The sequence below is a fragment of the Amblyomma maculatum genome, chromosome 11 (genome assembly GCF_055883805.1).
Source record: "Amblyomma maculatum isolate TAMU_Amacu chromosome 11, ASM5588380v1, whole genome shotgun sequence".
Classification (NCBI taxonomy): domain Eukaryota; kingdom Metazoa; phylum Arthropoda; class Arachnida; order Ixodida; family Ixodidae; genus Amblyomma; species Amblyomma maculatum.
Window position 1 is genome coordinate 113,433,083 of NC_139354.1, and position 20,746 is coordinate 113,453,828.

Here is a 20,746-nt window from a genome sequence, read left to right on the forward strand (position 1 = left end):
CGTAGGACCTCTCGTTTGCCGAAAGATTTTGCTATGCATGACAGCTAAAACGTGAGGAGAGTCACACAGGACATTCATACTCTTAAGCGATCATTGCATTTTTCAGCAAGAAGCTGGCGCATATATCGATGCCCTAAACGCCTTTTGCTCAGGCAACCATAAAAGTGAGCCCCGAATAATTTCCGGTATGTTGAATTTGGGAAGGCGGGATTCTTGAAAGCACTTAAGCGGAAACATGGAAAGCTTACACATCACAAGCACCAGCGCCTTTTCCAACACCGCCCGGAATGCCTTAACAAATACCTGCAGTGCGCGTCGGTGCTTTTACAAACGCTCTGTGGCATGCATCATCTGTGCCTTCTTTACCTGCTCCCTATCACCATCAATGTCTACGTTTGCTACAAATGTAAAACATTTTCAAATGATTATATTGCTTTCTGTCTATGACATCGCTGAGGACGCGTATACATACTGCAAATGCAAACATTTGCCCGAAAACTACAGTTTAAATAGCAAGGATCCCCCTTTCAGGCACATCGTGTGAGAACTGTACTATAACAAACTGTTTCACAGACACCGTTCCTAAGGGCACGTTTGTCGGCTCGTCGGCATCGGCGTCTTCGGAATGCATGTAACACGATGTTGTGTAGATTCCTGAGAATGCGGTGCTTTCATGTGTGACGTCAGTGCAATGTACCTCGGCAACTAGTCAAGCTAGGGTGTCCGAGAAGAGTGACATGTGAGATAGCCTAGTTAGTCATGCGTACTGCTACAAGGAAAACAAATTATTAAGAAAAATACCTGTACTTTATCTGCCACTGCAAGTGGCTATCACTGAATTTTGTGTTACTCAGCGAAGTTAGATGTTTTTTTTTTCTTTTTACACCGGAGCTGCAGAATAGGGCAACAACTCAACGCTCAACGTAAACACCGAAGGGCCACAAACCACTCTACGACCTCACACTCACGAGCTAAGGTCAGCACAGCGGTGCGTTTTGCTGAACGTAATGCCTTCCGTTCCAATAAAGGCTTTATTCATTCAATAATTATTGCTTATTTTACCAGTTGAAGAATACAAAAAGGTGTTATTCGTATTTCTGTAAATTTGTACTTACACATATGACCTCAAATGGCACAATCTAGAGGTCATATCTAAACAAAACCTTTTCCCGAGCTTATGTTCTTCTCACCGCTTCATTGTGACATATACGCATTGGCTTCCTCGAGAATAAAACGGAAGGCAGTAACTATAATAAAGTGAAGGTTTAAAAAAAACAAATGCCCCTCTTTTTACTTTGGTAAAGAAAGTGTGCTTTCAATATAATGCCCTTCAGGAATGCCCTTGAGAGGATTAGCACAATAAAAAGCGCACATTGTTGACTGGAAAGTCTGTCGGAAGCAGCAAGCAAGGCGACGAGAGCTTAGAATAACAGTCGCTCAATCTAGCATTCAGGAAAAAAGAACATTTCCCTTAAAAAGAAGCACATTTTAACCATGGAGAGCATATGCAACAGTGTATCACATTTAAAGCCGTGCTCTCCCTTGATTATGTTTGACATGTGAAAAAAAAAATAGGCTTTTAACCTTTTTAGTTCATAGGAAGCTTTGGTTTTTTGCACATGTTTCATTAACTTTGAAAGATAGCCATCCAAAGTTTTTTCGTTATCTCAGTTATTTCTCATCAAGCATATAAGGCCATGCTTTACCTTTGGCCTAATGCCACACAAATTGGAATTTTAGATTCATGGCATGCACAAGCCTTTAGTTAGGATTTCTTACTTATTTTATCATTCTGGAGCTGTAACCATTTGCCGCCCTACGTGCAAATATTCGGGCTTCGAGTGCAAATGGCCCGCCTAATTTAAAGAAAAAGCCACCGCCTCCATCTCGCATTTTTTCCCTCGTTGTTTTCCACTGTTTCTGCAAGTAGAAAGGTCGATGTTTATACCAGTTTCTAACCATATTTAAAATAAAATACATGCTAGCTAATGGCGATGGCGCGCGGCATCAGGATGCGTGCGGCGGCTAACGATTACAGGCACGAACAGGTAAACATTTTGCAGAACATGGCTGTATGGAAAACAGACATTACAAACAGATGGACAAAACACGTCCTGCATAACGCTTCTGGCAACGATGGCACAACATTACTCTATGTACACAAACACTAACACACAACATAATTTAAGGGAAGAATCCAACTCTGCCTTCTTCGCAGACGCGAACACAGTATGTGGTCGAACAGTTCACAGCAGACAGCCAGCACCACTATCACCCACAGGCTTGGAACGGAAGCCGGCGCGAAGAATGTCCCCGTTGCCTCCAGCAGCAAGGAATTTGTCCACTGTCCACGTCGCTTCCGGATACACAGGCTAACGACACAATGTCCAAGACACTTCCGGCATTAAGGGAATGCGAGTGAGAGAGGCGTTCCTGGTGGAGTCCATTCAGGCACGGCTGGCGTCAGCTTCTGCAGAAAGAAAATCACAGCAGCATATCAGTTCTCTCCTAACCCTTGGGGACGATGCCAGTGTTATATCTTGCGCAGAGGTGTATACTTGTGTTGAGTAATATTCTTGCATTCAGAAATGAAAAAAAAAAAAAAACAAGGAAATGAGAACGGTTCATGTCAGGCGAAGGAAACGTTTTCTTTGGCTTATTATCAACGACATAGTCAACATTTGCTCTTAAATACGACATTATAATTTCATTCTGGTCGAGTTCATATGTTCCGTAACATGCGACCTCGTTTCAATAAATTAAATTTAGAAAAACACATCGCGAATGAGAGCATTCTTTTTACGCCTGGTAATTGATTTTAAATTCTACGAGCACAGAACGCAACCATAAAAAAACATTAGCACCATCATGTTTGGTAACGGTCGCTGAAGTGACACAATTCCCGTGGCCAACTCTAAGGTATCGAACAGCATTTTCCATCATATCCCTCTCTGTTGCGATCTATACGCACATGACAGAGTCATTATTTCGTCATTTGCGGGAAATGAGGTTTTCTGAAGAAGGAAATCTAAAAACAAAGAAACAAACAAACAAAGGTTTGTTTTTGAGCATATGCGCTATAGCCTCCCATTGCATGCCGGCGTTTCGTACCCGCGACAGCACCAGACTCTTGCCCCTGACGTGGCGCAGCTTCTCACCGAACGACAACGCATTCTCAAAAACTCCGGCCTGGCCAGCGCCACCGATATGCTAACAATCCTGGGGTGGAATAATATAGCGATTCTATTGGATCAGAAAACGATTCCTTGCCATCACACTTTCTGCGATTGGTCGGTCAAATTTTGAATACGTCCATAATGAGATTGCGTTGCACGGTGTCACAGGAATTCATTACACATCTCACTGCTACTAACTTCGTAGGAAATGAATTTTCTTCAACAATAAACTCGTTTTATGGGCTTCGTTAAAAAAACAAAAACAAGGCAAAGCGTTTGGGCGTGCCTGTTACTATCTCATTGGCTCTTTTCGTAAAAAGTCATGCCTTGACGTCATGGTATCCAATTTTGACGTCATCGCCGGTGGAATGGAATCAATTTTGGCATGGTTATATTATTCCGCATCTGATCTCGCAGCTTAAATGCGCCGCTGGCTGGTTTGTCCCGGAGTATGACTGGGCCGCACAACTCTTTTAACCTTCCGTATTCTTTCAGGACTGATTCCTGTAGAGCGCTCGATATATTTATGCCTGTATTTATACTCTATCCTACTAAACCCGATAATATTTTGTTTTATTTCTGGCATGTGCTATTTATGTTTCTGAATGTCTCAGCTCTAAATTTAATCACCTAAGTTCTTCGTTCAGCGCAGCTTTGAGCAGATCATTCTTGCTTTATTCTTCGACTTTTGCGCATTCACGTCACCGTGGCGTCCCTGCCTGCATGAAACTTTTCGATTTCCGATGCACTTCCGACCTGCACATTGTCCAGGTTGGGCTAGTCACGCCTGCAAGCTGTCACTACGAGCGCGCCAGTTCGCAGCGTTGATGTAAACAAGAGCTGAGGATAAGCGAAATGCGCTCACGGGGTGCAATTGACGCCATGGTAATGTTAAACATGCAACACCTGCACTAGTCAGGCCCATTAGTGGCAAATCATAATCACAAAACTTTTTTTTCTTGGGTTTGCCTTTAGTGTTTAATATTACTTCTAACTCCATACTGCCTCAGTACAGCGAGTTTTTCTCCCCCTGATATAGCGTCATGGCCACCGTGTGTCTATGATTGTTCAATGTCTCGGTATGTAATGCACTTTTGTTTTCCTTCTTCACTGTAATATTCGAAATGTTCCTGTTGTTCGTGACTGCATTTTTACAACTCCCTTATGCAACGCCCAACTTAGGTGTCCTTCAATCATCATTTATTTAATGATGATGATAATGAGTAGCCTGTTATGTTTTGTTTTTCCTCTCACAAGAAGACAATTTAAAAAAAAAAAATGAGGCGCTCTCTGCACAGTCGTTTTCGGCCCAGCCGGTCTTCGAGCGCTCCACTGGCCTACATTTTCTTGCCGCCGGCCCTCACCCTTTAACTGCGCCAAAAGCAATTCGTTGAAAACCCGTTGCGTAAGGTACAGCCTCCGTCGGCGTCGGTGGTATAGTGGTTAGCATAGCTGCCTTCCAAGCAGTTGACCCGGGTTCGATTCCCGGCTGACGCACGATTTTTTTCTTTCCCCGTAGCCCCCTCATCAATACAAGCTCCTTACAGCCAGGTATTGTGCAAGTAATTATAATGTCTCATTTCTGTGCGGCGATCACATTGAAACCGGTACCACCTCAGCCATTTCTTATATTCATCGCACATGCAACGGTTCACAGCGCTTATTTCGAACAAGTACGCGCACAAAAAATCAATCCCCTACACTTTCCTCAGCCTCGCTCACTGTTGGCTTCTTTCACTTGCGTATAAGATCGAGCCCGTAATTTTGTCTGCAGCTGTGTGCTTAATCTACTTATTAGCTTTTGAGGGTCTTGATTCCAGCCACCTTGCGGCCAGGGGCAGCATAACAGGATTATCATATGGCTCCTTCTCTCTCTTTTGATTACCTTCTATGTGACACTTCCGGTAATATACAGGAAGTTCCACGTCCGCCGTTGGGGATGAAGGGGGCGCTGGTGAACATTGTGAAATTTTGGTTGGAGGTAACATTATTTCCAAAGAAAGTGAAAGGTTGGACCCTCGCAACATGGCTCAGATGGCAAGAGCACCGGACGCGGTACAGGGAGGTCTTAGGTTAAATTTGCACCAGCGAAGCCTTGTTTTTCTACTTTGTATCTATTTATCTTTCGCCTAGAAAAGATTAAGGTCCTAATTCATGTCAGCAACCGACATTTAAAAAATAAGGCATCCCCTATGGCGCCGTTGACTGTTCGCTTGATACGCTTTCACTCACAAGAGTTACGACAGGTGGCAGCTCATTTACGTATTCAAATTTACGGAAAGGTCGTTTCCAACAGACAATTTTCCAACATTATGCCACAAGCTACGCGTTATTAGAAAACTGAAAATACCAAGGTCAATCTCAAAACATATTGCTATAATCTGAAATCGTTTTAACTACAAAAGCATGCAGCAGCAGTCCATGCCAGCGCACAAACTAGCATAGAGGTCAGCTTCAGAAAGTTTAAACTTATGAAAACAAGGGTTTGGAAAATGGGGATCGTTGTAACATACATGTCAAGAAATCTAACAATCGGTGAAATCAAGGGAAGCATATGGTAATGTTTCGCTCCTTTTTCATTGTTAGTGTCTCTAATCAGTGGGAATTTTAAGTGTTGTTATTCTATACCTGGAACATAAATGACTGGAGATTAGAAGAGAAACAACCACGTGACGCCGGCGGACTGTGAACCAAAGACGCAGTGGATGCTGATTTGTCACGCCTTCACATGTGAACAACGCATAGCGGGGAAAGGCTGTATCCGTTGGAAACAGGCGGGTATCAAACAGGGAAGCAGATCGAACGAAGCCCCTCGCACACAAGATTGCAACGCTCAAATTACTACGCCACCTCCATGCACTTAGAGCTTGAAAACAGCCGAGGAAGGAATAAGCGGTAAATTAGATAGCGCTTTTTGCGCTTCCCTTCTCAGCATCACATGTGAACACCTTGAGAGCCTATCAATAGAAAGCTGTGCCTGACTGGGTACATTAAAAATGCAAATTAGACGGTTTTCATACTCATCTTCGTGCCTAAAATGATACCGCGCGACTAGGCAAATATGACCTTCCGAGCATTTTGTGGATATTGAACCCTAGATAAAAATAGTAAAAAGGGTAATGTATACAGTAAGAAAAATACACTTATTACGGTGTAAAATTGGCAAAGTTTGACTATTTATGAATGCTAAGAACACGCTCATAATCAGGAGCATACCGCGATCAGGAAACAGCTTGAGAAATATTCAGACGCAGTATGCTGGTGAAATTTTGTAGCAGTTTTTTCGCCGGGCTAGCTGTTGAGATGAGTAACATCAAGTATTTTCTGCCTCCTGTGGCAGCAGACGTTCCTCATATGGTTTGATAAATATGTCTAAGATGCTGTTTGTAAAGCACATTTTAGGTATCAATGCCTTTTGAAAAGGAAAAAAAAAAAAACAACTATAAATACTCTATTTTACGGCTTCTATTTTATTTTACACAAGGTGCATTACTGGTAGAAAGCAAAGCTCATTGCATCAATAAGTGGCCAGTTCGAATCCATTCCGACCTGCTGTCAAAAACATGCTCGTCGCTAGCACATTCCGGAGTCAGTCGAGAGTCAGCTGGTTTGTGCCACTAAATGACTGACAGAATCCTCCACATCCATTCATGTTTAAAATGAAAAAAAGTAAAGCTTTAGTTTGGGCTAGTTGGTTCCCTAAAATTTATCCTATTCACAGGGCAACAGAGACACAGACAATGAATACATTTGAAAGTAACTGGGTCATCCAAGCAACAGTCCCTGGTCCCGCCGTTTTTATGTCTCTTCCTTGTCACTGTGCCTTTTTTTGGTATGCTTAGAATGAAATTTATTTATGTGGCAAATGATATAATCGGGCTGACCACGGAAACATACTGAGTTAACGTCTGGATTTAGAAATTGCTTCCAAATTGCCATGAATCCATAGAGCAAGTCCGGCTACCTCTCAATTTTGCCTTTTGCGCTACATGTAGGTCTGATCTGACTCATTTTACTTTTGACCTAAACCACGGTCACGCTGTCACGCCCCAATAAATAGTAATGACACCTGTCAAAGAAGAGAAGTGATGGGTGAGCACGGGTAAAATATTCAGTTGTTCCCGCGTCCAGATATATTGCGCGTTTGTAAAGGTAGCCATTGCACGTAAGCAATTCCCAGTATTGTCTTTTTTTTTTTTGCGTCCCTGTATGTGCGAGACGGCCAACGAAGTCCTACGGGACAAGAGAACGCTCTCTGCTCTGACGCAGCCACCTGTAGTATCTGTCAGGCGATGCTCAGTCGTTTGGCTCAGCCGGTCTTCAAGCGCTCCATTGGCCTACATTCTCGTGCCGGACACCCTCCCCTCATCCTTTCAGTGCGCTAAAAATAATTCATTGAAAACCTGTTGCGTAACTCCATCTCGTCCATCGGCGTCGGTGGTATAGTGGTTAGCATAGCTGCCTTCCAAGCAGTTGACCCGGGTTCGATTCCCGGCCGACGCAATTTCTTTTTTCTTTTTTTCCTATGAACGGTGAATTTGTTTATCGAGATTGTGAAGTTTGTCGATGGTAACCCTGAGCGGTTGTCAAGGGTAGACGCTTTGATGGATCTAAAGGAATTTGACGAAGCCAGCCCCTGGCAGGCTTATTATATCAATGTCTTGTGTGTGTTTGTATTGTCTTCGACTCGACCCAATGCATACTCCAGCCTTCTGCGTATACAGCTTGTTCTTCCAGCCTATGAAGGTGGACTCCAGGTAGAACCTCAAAAGTTCAAGGAAACTTCCAACACTTACACCTGAGGCGTCAATGAAGTCACATTCATTGACTGGAGTATGTATTGGGTCGAGTGTTGCACCGGTTTTGAGTGACATCTTTTTTGAGTACGTAGACAGACACCTGAAGGATAACTTGGAGGGCCTGCATCATTCCACCTTCAGGTATGTGGACGACTTTTCAGTATTCACAGACCGTGAAGGATTCAATCAACGAATGAAGGACACTACGGATGTTTTTACTGAGTGTGGATCCGGGCTGGAATTTACTGTTGAAGAACCAGTGGACGATCGGTTACAGTATTTAGATCTATTGATTCAATTCGGTGATGATATTGTTTGTTGGGAATACAACCCGAGATCGATGAAGCCGTTGCTAAGCTCCAATTCAGGGCATTCCAAATTAGTGAAGAATGGGATGATCAACACATGCTTATTAAATGCGTTGAAGAAATCTTGTTACCACGGCATGGGCAATAGTTTTGAAAGACAAGTGACAAGAATTGCAAAGGCCGGTTATCAGGAGTCGGTTATTATTGAGGCCAGTTTCCGGGTACTGAAGAGCCTTAAAAGAACGCACAGACTGAAATCCCTGCCCAGCATGGGTGAGAAGAAGAGGAAGGTTGCAGTGGTACCGTATGTGCACAGAATTTCACATGGCCTCAAAAATGTAGGCAAGAGGTATGGTGTTGACGTCGCATTGACCGCCCCGCTGAGGATGAAGAGGATCTGCCCGGCTATTCAAAGTGAAAGAGAAGCGAAGAAGCAAGAATGTGGGGTGAAACATAGAAACCCATATGTTGGATACAAGACAGGTGTTGTGTACAGGCTTCCACTCTCTTGTGGAGCCAGGTACATAGGACCAACAGGACGATGTATTAATAAGAGACTACAGGAACCCTGGAACAACTTGGAAAGTGGAAAGGACAAAACGTTTCTGGTATCACATTGCCATTCATGTGAAATAATGAAGAAGGAGAAGAAGAAGTGCACTCCTAAGTTTGACAAGGTTAGGATTTTGTATCGCCACAAAGAGAAGATGGCGAGAGAGATAGTGGAATCATATTTTATTTCAACGGACAATAAGTGTGTCAGCAAGACTTCTATTGCTCTTTCAAGCAAAGAGGTGTCTTTTTTAAGTGACTTTTTGTGCAGCAGGTGAACCCAGTTGTTGTTTCACGTGATTGTTTCGTTTTCTTCATGTTTGTTTTTTCTGTGCCTTGGAGTAAAGGGCTTAGGCATAGTTGTGAGTCAGCACTTGTACTGTGGCTTTCTTTTATCTCTTCCTTTGTCTTCGTGTTCACGCTGTTTATATTAATAATGAATAAGTAACTCGCCCAACAAAGTATCTTGATAGTGGTTAGCATAGCTGCCTTCCAAGCAGTTGACCCGGGTTCGATTTCCGGCCGACGCATAGTTTCTTCTTCTTGTTTTGCTTTCCCCGTAGCCTTCTCTTTAATACAAGTTTTTCGGACCGACGTATCGTTAGTATATATAATTTTTCTCTTGCAATTACAGCAAAATGAGCCTCCCCTGATCCTCTAAAAACATTAATCAAACAAGTGCCCTGTTCAGAGCACTCTTTCTAAACCTCGAAAGATATGTATCGGCTAGGTATCCAGAACTGTCATTTCCTCCAGCCAGGTTGCATTCGAGTATGCTAAGTTTATAGTTTTTACCTTGTCTTTATTTATATACTAATTCTTGACTTTTTGTCTTGTTAAAGAATGATTTTCTTATATATTGTACATACTGAATCAATATTTTTTATTCGTTGCCTTGTATACTACAAGTACATTTTTTCAGGTGTGTTATTCAGCTGACTTACCTGTACGTATTATATATTACCACACAACAAAAGATTTCATATGTGGAGGTTCTTACTCTGGTTCGTCCAGTAATAGTGAGCAGTTTTATTTCGGCTCATACTTTACTAAAGAAAACATCATTTAGAAAACATGAAGCTCAATGTTTATCGGTTTAGTAATCACACATCAGCTTGTTTTTTTTTTTCTTTGTCTTAGAGAAGCAGTTAGCAGTTAGGTATACCATTCTTTTTAACGCTTTTTATTTCCCCAGTCCTACCACAGCCTCTGCCCCCATCCCTCCACCAATGACGCTATCAGTATCTGTAAATAAATAAACATTCCGATACGAAGAAATCCTGTCCTAGCACATTTTTCCAACGAAATGTTGCTAACGAAACATTTTTTTCGCAAATAGTAACATACTAGAAATGTAAGCAATAACTTAAATATATAAATAATATTATTAATAATATTATAACTTTCTGGAATATAAATGATAATAATAATGTAATATAAATATAACATATCTGAATATCCTTCATTAAACGCTTGCTGTTTTCTTCTATTTATTACCCTAAATACACCCTATTAGTTTTCTATGGCAATCCCAACTGCTCGGATGGAGCGTAGGCCAGACTCCGAAAAAGAGTTTCTTACACATAGGAATGTTAAGTCATTCCAATCAGCACGTTCTTAACAGCGCCTCAGCAATATTCACCGATTGCCTCACAACTAAAGCTATGGGCATGAGAGCCGAACTGGTTTTGCTTTTCAAGAGCAACAGCGTTGTTTTTGTTCTAGCAGCTTTACCTGGAATTCTTTGGGAAAGTTATGATTGCATTAGGCAGGAAACTGCACGTCATTTCCTGATGACCTCTGAAAGTGCTGGAGCATCTGTCATTACTGGCCCAAGCAGTGAAGCCCTCGACAGAAGCAGCAAAATGGACGCAGATGTGCGGGGCTCGATTTAGCGGCAACAGCTGTTTTGTCTACTATGCTGTGCCTAGAAATATTCCGTTTGTTTCAAGTGGGTATCGACGTCCTTCGTGCTGTTAAGGGCTTGTTTCTTACGCCGTTTTCAGAATTAAGTGAACGTTTTAGAAAATATTGAGAATTGTAGCATTCGGTGTGTGCCACATTCATCCAAACACACCCTTAGCTGTCCAGCAACAGTAACAAAATTTTCCTTATTTTGTATTCTTATGCACGTAGTAAAAAATAAAGAACGAGCTTCTACATCTGCTGGGTTGTTTATACGATGCATTGTATCTTTCCATGACCACAGTAACAACTGTGGCCCTTTGTGCGGAATTTACTGCGGACCTGTATAGATTAACTGGTGGTGTGCTACGTTTCAACTCCAGTGGTTAGGGTTCCGTTATATCCAATACACTTATAAGAAACAAAAAACGCATAATCTGAATCTTGGTATCAAGCGGTACCTAAAAAGCGTTAAACTAGGATGTCAATGCTTTGCCATGATACACTAATGATCCACTTCCATTTTTCGCCCTTCGCGGTGTAGTGTGTATTGACCTCCGTGGGAAAAAGCTTGAAACAACATTGTGTGCAGAAAATGCAGCGTTACCACTAAATCTGGTTTCCTTCCCAGCTGTTATTTGGGAATTTTATTAGCCACGCATCAACATTTCAAGAGTTATTAATATTTCTCTCTGCCGATTACAGACGCAGGATAATGGGTCCGACACTTCAAATTTCTAATGCTCATCTCTTCAACTTCTCCCAGTCGAATTTATTGTTACGCAAAGTTAAATCAGTTTCGTTGCCCATTGCAACCTTATGCATTATGCGAATGCACGTTCATTTTTTGGCAGATTGAACTCATTCATATAAATTCTGTGCTAGCACATATTCCGGTGAGAGAAATATTTTTTTTTTACAGGAAGCATGTTTTTTTTCTGCTATTTTCTTTTTCTGAAAAACGCTCCTCCTTTCTATGCTATGCCAGTGGTAAGTAGCCGTAATGAGCGCAAGACAAACTATACCAGCAATTTTTTTCTAACCTCCGGAAGTTCCGAAGCTTCAGATCATCATCCTTTATTCAGTTTAATAGTGCCACGCAATATTGCACAGTTGTCTCGAATTGAAAATTGATCTCCAAGAAAGCTTAACTTACGCCACGTGTTGCCGAGCACTTTTGTACAATGCAAGGCTCTATTTTCTACAATATATACTTCATCCACAGGGATAATGCCGAATGAAAGTCAATGAAACTTGTACGAAAAAAATTATTACGACTACTTTCATTGCTGGATCTGTGAACGCAAGAACTTGCTTCTGAGCATTCATATATAATTCCGTTTAATTTACTGAACGCGCAACGCTTAATTATCATTTCGACCATATGGAACACTGATGCTCGTAATAAGAGAAATCGCAGTATATTTGCAATGACAGTTAAAAATACAAGAAAAACAGTCGAAAGAGGAAAGTTATTGCCGGTAAGCGAACATTGGAGTTGGCACATTGCGTTTAATTTTGTAATTAAATACTGATTAACGCCATGTTATCCTTAGCTTGTTAGCAGCCAAAACAAATTCAGGGCACACAGCTGAAGCTGGCAAGACTAACGTTTTTCTTTGATCGGCAAAATTATTCTTTAAACTATGCACTCCCAGCAGTTAAGAGAAAACGAATAGTTGCTGTTCAGCAATTTTCATCATCTGGCATCGCCTCGGCAGCGGTTCTTTTGCCTTTAATCCTGATGCTTTCATCCAGCACCAAAGCAATAGCAGTCTTTAAAAATACTACGCAATAACTCGCGCATACAAGACACATGCTTAGGAAACGCGAAAGCAGCTTAGTGGCCTGGCACACTGATAAAGCGTGCTGAGGACCGCCTAAACGACTTGCACGAGAAATGGCATCCACCGGAGGTTTTCTGTTGTGTGTCTTGCCCGTTTTTCGCGCTATCCGAATCCCCACCCTGTGGCGGACCACAACGATATCTGTCTCCACAGCTATCTCCCTCACAGAGAGGGCAAATCTTTAGCGACACCCGTATGCGCCTCCTGTTTAAATCTTTCTCTTTATTATCTCTTAGAGGGGGTATGGCGGATGACATCCGGCTCCATTGTGGAGCGAGTAATCAAGCGCCTAATAGCATGGTGTCCGCAGCAAGCCTTGCGGCCTCGAACGTGACGGCTGCACGGAATGCCATAGCGAATGGAGAGGCAGTTATTCTCTCCGCACAAGTGTTATGTCATCAAAGCGAGGGTAGGTTTCAGTCGGAATCGAAGAAGCCCAAAACGTTCCCTAATATTCTATTTCGGCTAATTCACCTGAGGAATAGTCACGATAGTAAAGTGAAAGAAACGAGCTTTAGTCGAAATTATGGTATAATTCACCGAAGATAAGCTTCCGACTTGCCTAGCAATAATCAGATGCTTTGAAATAATATTGCTGCGTGGGTTAAAGAAGCACTATATATTGCTATCAGTAGTTACCCAGCTAAGCACTTTATCATTTGTAGAGAATTCTGCAATTTTTGAAACGTGCACATCCGACGACAGAGGGAGCTTGAAGCATGAAATCTTTTAAGAGGAACTTCAATTTATCTGCGAACCTGGAGATGATTGTCCCGATTCGGTATCACCTCCATATACTGCACACACCAATGTGCAAGGTTGTGCGGTTTCCATACAGTTAGATACAACCGTGGCAATCAGCACCCAAGCGGCAAACTTCGAATTAGAGCGCTGGTGAAAATTTTCGCCGCACTAACTCCGACGAGATTGTTTGCTACCTGTTTACTTCGAATCTGAAATGGCACTCCATAATAGCATATTTTTCGCCGCACTAACTCCGACGAGATTGTTTGCTACCTGTTTACTTCGAATCTGAAATGGCACTCCATAATAGCATATTTTGTTTAGGGATTTACTGTGTTTTTGTCAACGAATGCACGGCTTAATACTTGCACTGAAAAATCACAAAGTTCGAAAACGTTTGCGTCAATTAATTTTTATAAACGGCAGACCTATGTTTTGTTTCACATCTTCGAGAGCAGACACCGCATCTTGATTACGTCAGGGAGCAGTCTTGGTGTGTACGCCCGAAATGAATGTTAATTTTTCATTGCGCTAGCATTGGAGTCCAGATATACAGATATCGGACGGTGTGAGACAGTTCCCTGTTTCGGAGAGTGTCACGAAACTTTTTGATTGGTCGACATGTTGCGAACGTCACTAGGTCACGTGACATGGTCAAGCACTGATTTGTCGGCATTGTTTCTACGTCATGAGATTACGTAAAATGGCTGAGTTTGAAGCTCCCCTGGAAATAAACATAGTCGGTGCTGATTGGTCGCCGAGGCGTGTGACGTAATGAGTCCACTTAGCGTGACCGAGTTTGTGGGTGCACTGGTCACCTGATATGACTCAGAGCGGTGGCGGTATACCGGGAGGGACGTAGAAAAAGGATAGGAGGATCATTTAAAGAGTGTGCTTTCTTTTCGAAGACATTTTGGATTATTTACATTGAGAACATTCCAGGTTCTTATTCTACACGATGGATAAGTAGGTGAGGTTTATAACTGATTTCTTGATTTTCTTCCAACTCTCATTGTCTCCCCTAAATTTTCGCATCTCGTAGGTGTAAGCCGCCGCTGAGCATGAAGGAGAACCGAAGAGATTAAAACGGCAAGAATTGAGCGACCGGACAAGAAATCTCAGCGTGAAATTATTCCCCAGCATTTACAACTATCGAAGGGGTGTAAACGGAGAAATATATATTTAGTCGCTAGGTTTACCACTCATTGAATTTCGCCGCTTTTTGAAGATCAATAACTCTATCTGGCAGGAGGCTTGAACGGCCTTAAGATTTGAATAGTTTGCTGTTTCCGTATACAGGCTAACTTACGACTCCTTTAACAAAGCTTTCTTACACAGTTCCAAGGAAAAATTTGTTCTCCTACTGACAACAAATTTTGTAACCCCTTACTTTTTTCTTGTACTTGGTTGCTTTGGCAATTCATAAGTAACATATATATATATATATATATATATATATATATATATATGAAAAAACAAAGAAACAAAGGAATACTCGATGTGCTAACCAGCGCACTACCGCTCCTTTCAAAGGTAGAGGGAGGAGCCGCGCCTCTAAGGATACGACGCGGTGAATGTAATGTGCGGAGATAAACTGGTCGCTAATCGCTCGTCGCTCGCGCAACAGAGACAATGGGGGGACGATTCTCGCTCTTTCCCTTACGCTGCCGCAGCCGGAAGGGAGCGCCGGAAGTGAGGAGGATGCTCCCTCCGTGATTTGGTATCTCGCACTCCGGGGCTGCCCCGAGAGCGTGGGAAATGTGCATGTCGGCGCCCGCGTGTCGCGCGCGCGCTCGGCCGTGAAGGCGAACCCTCGTGCGGTCACCCTCTGTGCACTGCGTCCACTGCGACGCATCACTGGCCCTATATGCACCGTCGTACGGGGTGTTACACGCACGGAATAGAGGCAAGCTAGATTCAAATGGGGCAGGTTGGATCTCGTTCCGTCTTCACGAAATCATGCACAGAATGCTCGGCGCACTTTTGTTCCGTGCACTGCTAAAAGCACAGGACGACGCGGCATTGTGATAACGTGAAAGTTAGTGGTGACGGGGCTTTGTTTAAATGCTCTCTAGAACATGTTCTAGAGAGCATTTCCTCTGTGCGTCTAACGATCGGTTAGACGCACAGTTCAGTGCTACAGTTCCCAATGGTCTAAATGTGAATGATTTAGCTTGCATAGAATTTAACTGAATTTTCGCAGAGGCAGTTACATATGTGAGAGTAGATAGACTGTTATCTTGGACAACTCGAAAAAAAAAATGCATGATGAGCGGGCAAGAGGGTGCCAGAGGCTCAAGGACGCAAAATGATGCAAAGCATGTCAAATATTCAGCTGTCTGCTTCGCCTCATTTATTTATTTCCATTTTCCTTAATCTAAATCAGCGCTGTACTAGTGGGCTTTTCGTCAATTTCCACCCGTTCTCCTTTCAAATGTCCGTTCTTTAAACAAGCCCGTTGGTTCAGTAGAAAAAAATAATGGCAGTCGTTGCCATCATTGCGCATCAGGATTCTCTTCGGTCGAGACTGCATTTCCCCGCCCCTCTCCCTCTTACACATCTAACGAACTATGCGCGTGGTCGTATCTTGAAACGGTCCCCACCTGTTCGTACAACTGAGCGAGAAGGAATAGTGAGATGTGCGGGAGAGTACGAGGCAAAACATCTCAAAATTGGATGTTTTACTGGACTTTGGGAAGACAGGCATCCATGCCTTGTGGCTCATAATACGCACTGCTGGTATCACTATTGTGGGCAAGGCTCTAGTAATGGTGATTATGATGTATCAGTGCTTAAAGGCGCACAGAACAATTCATATTCCCTATGACTGTCCGAAGTCATCTAAGCGGAGTCAACGACTTACAAATGGCGTTTGTAAATAGTGTTCAAAATGCGCATAAATTAAGATCCTCGGTTACTTACTGTACAAACTGGGCAGAAAAACAGGCGCCCAGTCGTACGCTCTGCTGCACACAAACTGATATCATGTGCCCAAGAACTAATCGTATCAGTGCTTTTTTTTTTTTTTTTTTGCCGCTCAATACACTCATAGGCTTATGATGCGTGATCTGTCTGATAGCCGCGACACTGTAGAGCTTCTTTCCTGCATGCATATTTTCCCGTTGGTGTTACGACGGCGTCATAAACAGGCGTTCGTGATTCTCCAGCGCATTAGCTGCACCTTCTGGGGCTTTGAGCTGTCACAGGGAACACCGGCGCGATCTGCAGCCCAGATGCCGTGCTAGCAGCTCTTGTGACGTTAGAAGCGGCTGAATAAAATCTGGTTCATGTGGACCGTGTTTCAAAGGAGGTCATGCAGAGATTGCGCCTCTGTGCTGTTATAGTAGTGCAAGTTAACGAACTCCATCCGCGCTGTCAAGTAATCCACAGCACTTCAGTGTCTCCACTGTGGTTCCTCTTTCGCTCTTTCCACCTTTCCTTCTCTACCCTACGTATTTTATTACGGTACTGCATCAGGCACAGGCTGTGTCCGCTGTGATTCAGAGGCACTGCGCATTTTATTTCGCTTATGAGTCACATAACCATCAGCAGATCACTCCACTTCTCAAAACCAAGACTTATAGTGCCCTGAACACGCATGATTCCTGATGGCTTCTTTGCCAGCAACGCAATCTCTGTAAAAGGCATGATGGTAAAACAGCGCGTAAACAGGCGGGACAAACAAAATGAACTCACGACGACACGAGCGCTTCAGTTACTTTTTTTTTAATGCGCAATATACCAATGAGACCCCACTTTCATATATACAGTCTCAGCAAGAAATTAAGTACTGAGCAAGCTAAATTTTGTACAATTAGGCCAGTGCGGGCAATGCTAGTGAACTGTGTATTCTTTCTTTCTTTGTTTCAACTTCTTATACGTTGTTTTACCATTATGGATCTGAAATTTGACCAAACATCACTTCCCTGAAAGGCACACCTTATATATATATATATATATATATATACATAGGGAGGTGTTAGCAGTATACTGGCTCTATATGTAGGACATTGCCCACACAGCACGGTACCAATATAGGATTCATGGTTCGTGCTGCCTGTGTAAGTGAGCACTGCCCAGAGAAACAAAGCGCATGCCGCCAAGGGATGACAAAAATGACAACGCGAAAGGGCCGAGAAAGGTGTCTTCGCTGCCCCAAAAGAGGGTGTCGGCTTCGAGGACAAGACACAAAACAAAAATTGACAAGCGGAAGCATGCACATGCCTTACCTTCGTCCCCAATAAATGCCCGCTCCACGGTAGGCGCGCATTCATGGCCCCTATATGCCACACAGACATGCTTCGCCAAACTGCATGGTTACTCGCAGCCCTGCACAAAATCCCTAACCTTCGATGAACGCATGCGACATATTTAGAAAGAAATAAACTTGCGCTTCCTGTAGCCACACCTACTGCGAAAGGTAGGCGCAAACAACAAAAAGATGTTTGATCGAAGAAAAACGAAAAATAGTATGATCAGAAGAGTGGCTTCACTGCCGTTGAGCCTGCTTTCAGCTGTACACAAGCAGCGCTTTTACCAACCGACCGCAAGGAGAACGAACCACCCATTCTGTTCGAGCTGCGAAATACGCGCGCGATTTGATTTTTTTTCTATACGACTGCTCAGAAGGGTACAACTCTAAGAAAGGCAGGCTCAGAACACGACAGCTAATGCGGGAAAAAAAAGATAGAGTGAAAGGAAGGCCACACGAGACCATTGAGCTGAGGCTGCTATAAGCCTGAGATATGCTATTGGAGGCCAAAGAAAGAAAAAAAAAAGCTAGCGCAGGCGAAGCCACCCGAATCAAACTCCCCAAGTGAGCAACGCAACCATCGTTGGAGATGCATGATCGGCGCACCCCGCCACAAGACAGCAAGAACAGATCGGAGGAAGCCAAGCGCAGTTGAAAGCTAGTCGTGTATATACGCGTATACGACTCGCAAGGCCACGCGAAGAAAAGCAAGCCAGCGATAAAGGGGGGAGGAGACAGGAGGATCATCTCCGCAAGTCCAAGCCCGCTCCCGAGAGAGGACCAAAGGCGCTGATCTGGATGGCAGTGCAAAGCGCAAACGTACAAAACGAAGCTTTTCAGTTCGCGGTCTGGCGACCAGATTGGCGTCGGGACTACACACACCCTTCCCGGCACGCAATCCCCCCCTTCGACTGCCCCAAATTCGCGCACGGCGCGACTCTCTTCAAAGGCAGCTCTCAGTGCAGGCGCACAACCACTGATCTCGAAATCGAAACGGCGCGCAAACCTGCGGTCCTTCGCCTCTGCTCCCCTGCAGTGGATCGGCCTTATAACCTTGGTTGGCTCCCCTACCTTCCCTTTTTTTTTCCTTTACTCACCCGTCGCTCTTTCTTCCCGCCACGCGGACACAATGGCAGCCACGACTGAATATGTGAATGGAAACCAATCCGAAACCGAACTCAACCGTCGAAGAACGATCCCGCCACCATTCGTATACGAATCGGCGCCTGGGCGCTACGCTGGTGGTTCCTTTTTTTCCCCTTTTCTTTCCCACCGGCCTGTCGACTCACTACTTGCACACGGTGTGCACGCTGCTCTAGGCACTGCTAGAGGAAAGCACAGAAACAACGCTCGATGGGGCCTTGAAGACGATGGAAGGGGTCCGAAAAGCGCAACAGCGCGTGTGTGTGTGTGTGTGTGTGTGTGTGTGTGTGTGTGTGTGTGTGTGTGTGTGTGTGTGTGTGTGTGTGTGTGTGTGTGTGTGTGTGTGTGTGTGTGTGTGTGTGTGTGTGTGTGTGTGTGTGTGTGTGTGTGTGTGTGTGTGTGTGTGTGTGTGTGTGTGTGTGTGTGTGTGTGTGTGTGTGTGTGTGTGTGTGTGTGTGTGTGTGTGTGTGTGTGTGTGTGTGTGTGTGTGTGTGTGTGTGTGTGTGTGTGTGTGTGTGTGTGTGTGTGTGTGTGTGTGTGTGTGTGTGTGTGTGTGTCATTGTGTCATTTCTCCCTAGTGAACGCGTTACCCATGCCTTAATGGTTCGCAGGCAGTATACACACTACGGGAGAAATGTGCAGCATAAGAAGGGGCCAAGCAATTTGAAGGGACCAATAAATGGCGTAGTTATAGGCAGCCGTCGCCCCTGCCCCTTCAAGTGGCAATTTACTTTGGCAATCTGTGCTAAACCTCATCTTTTGAGCAAAGTATTTTCGGAGGGATACCTGGCTCAAATAGAATGACGGGCAGCCCCCCCCCCCCCCCCCCTTCTCCCCTCTGTTTACAAATCCCCAATCGCGTCTTAATGGTCTTCTCCCCATATGAACGAGGCTGAGCTGGTGTGCTTTCTGGCCGCCTGTAACCGCGGACCAGAGCCATCGCACAATCTAACGTATACTGAACAAACAACACGACTATTAGTCGATAGCATCACGAAGCCAAGAACGTAAACGGCCTTTACCCGTAGAAGAGAGAAATTGTTCGATCTCCGAGCATGGCGCACATAGTATATCCAATATAAGGCTGTCTCAGAGCTGTAAACAATGCTTCGATTGAAACGAAAGGAGACAAACGGAAATCGAGAGAGGGAGCTGCAAGAGGGGGCTTAACGGTCGCAGGCGGAAGTGGCTATATGAACAACGCCACCAGACATAGAATCGATACGGAGAAGGGCGTTCCGCCGCATCAAAGTAGTGCAGAAAAAGGCAGTCGAGGCGCGATAGGATGCCGATGAGACAATGAGAGCTGCGTTGAGTGGTGTTGAAATCGACAAAAGCGCTGGGGTTCCCGAATCAAAAGAAGCTGCAGGCAACAGCACATATGACGGCCGTTGAATGTGGCTGCCGATACGATCGGCACAGAACAAGACGCCTCTTTCGCACGCAGCGGGCAGGAAGAGATCGGACAAGAAACATTTTGATGGTGGCCATTGTTGCCTTTTTCTATGCGCCACTTTGGGGAGCGTGAAGTACAGCGGCGCGCGCGCATGCGTTTTGTGTGCACTTAGTTCAGAACATTTGACTATGTGTGTCTCCAGAGTTTGTTTATTTCCTCTTTCTTCTGTCCTTCTGCTCTGACTCTTTGAAGGGCAAGAGAGCCAGTGGAAGGTAAGAATGGTTTCACATTACGGCACACAGTTTTCTTCAAATGGATGCCATGATGTGAAACCATTCTTCCCTCAAATGGCTCTCTCGCTTCTTTTTCCAGGGCCCTTAACTCCCCACTCCCCACTGATACCTGATGCCGCGAATGTCGTTGCTTCCCGCGATGAAAAGCGTGGAAAAGCACGGGGACACAGCAAAACGGAAAAGAAAGCGTGCGCATACCAGTTGACAACCCTTACGGCATAGGTGAAAGATTCCAATCACCAGTATCAAAAACCTGGCAAGATGAAATGGTCGTTTCCTATACTATACAAGAACCTCTGACTTGCTTTCACTAATTTTTGGACGGTCTTTT

At 44.1% G+C, this 20,746-nt stretch overlaps 2 non-coding genes across 2 annotated transcripts; both read left to right on the forward strand.

Annotated features, from left to right (window-relative positions):
• Positions 1-4,601: 4,601 nt before the first annotated feature.
• Positions 4,602-4,673, forward strand: TRNAG-UCC (transfer RNA glycine (anticodon UCC)). Its single transcript has one exon. It is a non-coding gene; the product is annotated as a tRNA-Gly (tRNA).
• A 2,934-nt stretch (positions 4,674-7,607) lies between these two features.
• Positions 7,608-7,679, forward strand: TRNAG-UCC (transfer RNA glycine (anticodon UCC)). The gene has a single exon. It is a non-coding gene; the product is annotated as a tRNA-Gly (tRNA).
• Positions 7,680-20,746: the final 13,067 nt, after the last annotated feature.